This window comes from Melozone crissalis, unplaced genomic scaffold, assembly GCF_028551555.1.
Source record: "Melozone crissalis strain CALT ecotype California unplaced genomic scaffold, PUWL_Pcris_2 ptg000005l_1, whole genome shotgun sequence".
NCBI lineage: Eukaryota > Metazoa > Chordata > Aves > Passeriformes > Passerellidae > Melozone > Melozone crissalis.
Window position 1 is genome coordinate 61,326,103 of NW_026535783.1, and position 6,134 is coordinate 61,332,236.

The window sequence follows — 6,134 nt, forward strand, 5'->3', positions numbered from 1 at the left end:
AAAATCAGAGCTAAAACATCCATTCCTCACTAACAGAGTTAGTGTCTGAGGATCTTCAGCTGCAAGGTAAAAGAGGCTTTGCAATTAAAACTGCAAACTTTGTGCAAGAAAGTGGCAAGGTGCTCGCTGTCTATGCAGTACATTTGACACATGCAAAATATGTGACACAAATATTCAGATTTTAGCTTGATCCTTTGAGAACTAACTTGATAGATAAAGGTCAAACAGAAAGCTGATTAACTGCTCTGAATAAACCGAGAAACTTCTAGCTAATTTTGAATAGCTGACCTTAAGAGCGTCGTTCTCCTTGATTCTGGTAAAAGTCCAAAAGCTGACTGTAGGGATTGCCTTTGATTCATTCTTCAGCCTGTGAGCTTGTCACTGTACCTTGGAAATATCACTGTGTGTGGAAGCCTTGCTGTAAAAAGTACGCTGCCCCTCTGTTTCTTTCCCATGGTGTGTTCAACAAAGCAACTGATTCTGGAAGATGACAGGAAAAGCATAATCTGTGCACCAGGCAAAAGAAATGCTGCGCCTCAGTATCCCTGCAGTCACATGGCAGGACAATACAGGATTAAGTAACTGCAATGTCACGTTAACCCTCCTTTATTTAGATGAGCTTTCTTTAACGCCTTGAGCCTTCTCAAAATTTTGCCAGACGCATGGTGTTCCTGAGCAGACAGATGAAGAAAGTAATTAAAACCTTTACATAACAGCTTCACTGAATGACAGCATGACCTGTACCATTTCACCAGTTTAACTCTGGCAGCACAGACACAGAAGTACTTACCCTAAATACACAAGCAACCACTTACCTTTAAAACAGCAGACCAATTTTTTCTTCTTTACCTTTCTCTTTTAATCTTGAAAGCCAGGAGTTGATCAGCAAGTGCTGATCCTGCAGCTGCATGCCTGAGGGTGGTGAGCTGGGCACGAGAGCTGAGACAGCTCAGGCAGTGGCAGCGCTCACCTCCCCTGCTCCCAGCCTGCAGCATACACGACTGCCAGGACAGATGCACCAGATTGAGGGGGAGTGAGTCAGACCAGTAACTCACTGCCTGAAGCTTAGCTAGACAGTCACCTAAGGTGCCACACTAGCAGAGGGCATGTGGCATTTGCCAGGTGGAGCTGCCCTCTAAACCCCACAATCTCCTTCGTAAGCAAGAGGAAGAGAGGTCAGAGGCACGACCTAAATGCAAAGAAAAAGCAGCTGGTGATGGTTTCATTAAATGGGAACTTGAGTGGCACAGAGGCACTCATCAGCTCCTACAGAGAGGCCAAGGTGACTGACCTATGCTCTGGGACACTGCTCCCTGCCTTGAGACACACTGAAGAAATTTTGAAAGCCACTTTACCTCTCTGTGCTGCAGCCACGTTGCAGGAAGACAAACCTGCTCCAGGGTGAGGCAGAAAGCCTGGCTTTCCCTCAGAGTCTGTGACTCTCTCTGTCACTTCTCTGAACCAGGGACACTTCTTACTGTGTGTGCTGCAAACTTAATGGCTGATGCAGGTTGTAACTGGAAGAGAGGGAGAATTTACTACTTCCATAATGCCTTTGTTAACTCTTTTTGGCTTACTCATTTTTGAAGGAAAGAGCCCTTTTCATTGTTGACAGAAACTAAAAATAATAAACGCATAATTATATTATTTTCTGGAGCTAAATAGAGTGAAACCCCTGACAAACACTATATGTGCGCATACAGCTAATGGCTAGATCCTGATACTGTTACTAGGTAAGAGACCAAGTGACAAATAAGAAAATCCTTCAGTATTCTCTCACCAAACCACTCTTTCTTAGCACCAAATACTCTCCCTAATTTTATTATTTTATACCTTGGAAGAAAAAAAAATCTGTGTGGAAGGACACCCCATCCCCATGCAAACAGAAAAAACCCAAACCCCACACCTTACACTCTGTTTTTCCTCCATTTGGGAAAAGGACAATTTCTTTCAGGAGTGTCAGAATTCTGACCCACAGGTTTTCCGCTTTAACCTGTTTCACATCACAATCATAAAAGTATTCTAGGTAATAAAAAACTCTTTATATGAAACTTGACTGTATTTCACAGTTTTAACGGTGGGTGACACTCTAACAGAGCAGGGCTTTTGGAAGTCACTTGTGTGCTGTACAGTTCCACAGCAATTCAGGGGCAGAATTCTGGCCCCATTCTGCCCTTTGACCTTGAGAACAGCAGCACAGGTTGTACATGCAGAAAGTCTGGAAACCTCCATGAGCAGTATCAGGCATGCCATGTACAAACTCTATTATTTAATCAAGTTTTTTTAGTTGAGTGGTGACATCCTCACCACCAAAGAATAGCTGTAACTTACGGCTATAACCTCCTGAGTGGCAGGTATGGACAATTTTGCTCCTGCAAAAAAAGAAACACAGAACTACCACCATCTTCTGCAAAAATTATCAGTGCCCTTGCAGTTAACTGGCTGTACAGAAAAGGCTGACTGTGCAACAAGAAGGGTTTCCTTCAAACAGACTTGTGTAGACAAGCCCCTCCTGAATACATTCCATTAAGGCACAGAAGGCAGCTAGCCCAGTTGATGTGGATCACAGAGACAAATCACATGGGAATGCCACAACCTTGTGGGGACAGAGGAGCCAAGAGAAAGGCAAAACTGCACTGAGGCATCAGCACATGGCTCTTCCTGAATTTGCTCCTGGGGTTCAACATGCTGTTTTTCAGAGCACTGCCTATCATTAATCTCCCTTTCAGGCTTGACATGTAACTGCCAACCCTGCAACCTCCTGGCACTTGGCCAGCTGGCTAGGTTTTCCCTGTCTTCTGAGACGAGCTTATTTCAGTATTCCTGGTGCTAGCAGTATATCTACCATCTATTTGTGGCCTACATTCCTTCCTGTAATCAAACCCAGCAAAATCTATCCTGATGTCATACAAAAGGACACTGACTGTAAAAGAAAATAATTCTAAGAGAGAAGGGAAAAATAAGGAAGTCAGGAGTGATCCAAACACAATGAAAGACGAATGATTTTTTTTTCCTCCAGTCTGGCTGACCAGTGAGAAGAACTTCACAAAAATTTATCTGACCAAATAATCACTTTAAAAAATAAAATTAGCAATGAAAAGAAAATCAAAGCCAAAAGCAAACCACTATAAAAAACATTACAAGACAGTGAACGAATGTATTAATCCTTTAAGACCTAACACTGATGTTGTTTAGCCTTGTTTTTTAAACTGACATTCTCCTCCTATTCTACGAAGTGCTGAGTACCCTCAGGCTTCACCTGCAGACTCAGTTTAAACCCCACATCACAACTCTAAGGAAGTTCAGAATGAGGAGAAAAAGAATTAAACCAAAAAAGAGATCATTTGGTACAGGGAGTTTGGTTCCTAAAATCCCATTTTGACAGATAGATAAAAAGTGACCTGGTTTTAAGAAGCTTAGAATGGAGCACATGAAAGCACAGAAACAGCTAGACCAGAGCTCTCTGATGGCACTGTGTTTGGCAAATTGGTCTCTCTCATTAAATCTGTCTTTCAGAGGCAAAAATCCACTCAACTTTGAGTGCTTAAACTGCTGCAGCTCCTATTAGAGTGAATGTGAAGGAAGTTACACTGGAAGGTCTCCTCCCACTCAAACTGTCACAATACCAGGTGTTTTTAATGAGGATGTCACTGGATATTGCAACTCATTCACTAGAGTTCCCTTTTCAGCCTCTCTGCTGTCTAGTATGAGGAGATGGGGATTTTTAAGGTATTTCCCTAGGGTAGGGGATTAGTCAATTTTTTTAAAATTTCCTTGAAGAACAGCATGTCTCCTGCTCAGTAGATTATATGCACCATGCACCAGCTCTGGATCAAAACTGATTTAAAATAGCACGGATATTTTTTTTTTTTAAACTCATCTGCTAAAAAAATATCAAGCCCATTTTTTTAGTCACAGCTTTGAATGTTCAACTGTTGCAAGAAAACATCAAAAACTTGGTATACTCCTCTGTATAGAAGACCTATCTTTTACAAAAGATTAGAGGCCAGCAGAACAGTCCTGCAATATCTGTAGCATAGACCACAGGTGACACAAAAGCGCTGCTCTGCAGACAGACTCCACAGGGAAAGTAACAGCTCAGCTTCTGTGCTTATGCTCAAGTAACATTGACTGCATGGCTGCTGTGGCCAAAGGAAGTCAACATCTGTTCAAGGTTTGTCTTGGGCACATTTTTTTTTTGTTTTACATGAGAAGCACTCTCAGTCTTATTTCTGTGAATGCCAGAAAACAGAATGACTATATAAAATACACCTCAGAGTTTCACATGAATTTTTAAAAAAAACCCCAAAACCCAAGTATTCAAAATGCAAAATACAGCATGGTTACAGGATGAACACAGACCTCTGTGTTCCCAGCTCACATAGGAGAAAATACTAACAGGGCACTGACCATGGAGAACCTCCAGAAACTCCCTGCTCTATCTGCCCAGGCCCACATGCCACCCATTTCCATGCATCCCAAAACTACTCCTGTTAGCGGGCACAGCATTCAGTTTGCCAGTTATTGTTTGATGAAAACCAGACATGAAGAACATCATTCTTATCAGCTTCCTGCTGTGCCTGGGAGTGCTTTGATAACAGCCACAGCCAGGGCATCACTGCCAGCTCTGTGTGCTGCACTGGACAGGCTGCAGCTCCAGTGTGAACTCGAGCTAAAGAGACTGTGACCCATGGATGCTGGAAGCATGGTGGTACCTCCCAGAGTGGCTCTGGCTGTGTTTGTGACTGTGCCACAGCAGGTACACCTCTGGAGAGCAATTATGGCCCATGCAGGCCATGCTGGAGCAGGTGCACCTCAAAGGACTGAATAAACCTATGCTGCAGTAGGTATAGCCCTGAGGAGACTGTGGCTCACAGATATGGCTCCACTAGAAGCAGGTACAGCCCTAAGGCACAACAGGCTATGGGTAAATCCAGGCTGGAGTAGGGGCACGGGTAGCACTTCATTGCACTGTCAAGCCATCACACACTGCACTCGATCATCTTAAGGTCTTCACCAATAGAAATGATCCTGTTGTTCTTTACCAAGGATGTGGCATTGTTTTCCCACTCAGGGAACATTAACATATGCAGCAGCCCTGGCTGAAACGGAACATAAACACTTTCAAGGCTTCTGTGTGAAACCTTACTAACAGAGCGCCAAGGGAAGCAGGAAGAGATAACAAACAGTTGTGCTATACACACTCCTTCCTCACAATGAAATGCCTGTTCTATATGCTGTAATCAGAAAAAAACAAAAACAAAAAACCCCCAAGAAATTCTGGTATAAAAAGGGAAAAAATAGCCAAGAAACCCCCCTCTACACTGGAACATGCTAACTCTAACCGGCAACTTAATTCTACAATTGCAACTTCGAGCAAAAGACAGGGAACTCTGCAGCCCATTTAGAAATTTAATAAGCCTGAGTCCTTCATACTGAAGCAAAATAGAGGTGGATCCTTACTCAAGTGTCCCAAAATCTCAGTGGAAAGACTGAAACCTTCATCTTTTGGATTGACCCCACAGTCATTCTGGGATGGACCCCTAAAGACAAACCCAATTCCTTGGAAACTGATGGAACATGATCTCTCAAGGCTTTTACCTGACCAGCCCCTTGCCAGACCTGCTGACTGAGTAGTATTCAGCATGGGTCAGTGTAGCACAAAACTGTCAATCTAAGCAACATCCCACATTTATTTAGTCCAACTTCCTTCTTGCCAAGACCAGAGATGTGAAATAGAGAAAAAAAATACTGGTGTGCCCTTTTTTGTGGTTGACCTCTAAAAGATCTCGCCATGATCTTCAACAAGCTAACCCTTCTGTGTCCAGGATTGCTACGACAACATGAATAAATAAAAATTAAAAAAAAAAAAATACCCAGTGGGACCCCAGGCTGGGCCAGCACAAGCACACGCTGACCCTGTGGGGCTGCCCACGCCTGCGTGGCAGCAGCAGCAGCTCAGGAGTCGTGCAGGGCCACTGACAGGCACTTCATGTGACACGGGTGACAGGGTGCAGCACAGACTCACCTGCTCCCTGCCCTGGGGGTCACCTGCCAACAGGCTGGAATAAGCTCTTGGCAGAAGAGGGAAGGCTGCACAGAGCCCTCAGCAGCCAGAGCTTACACAACCCTGC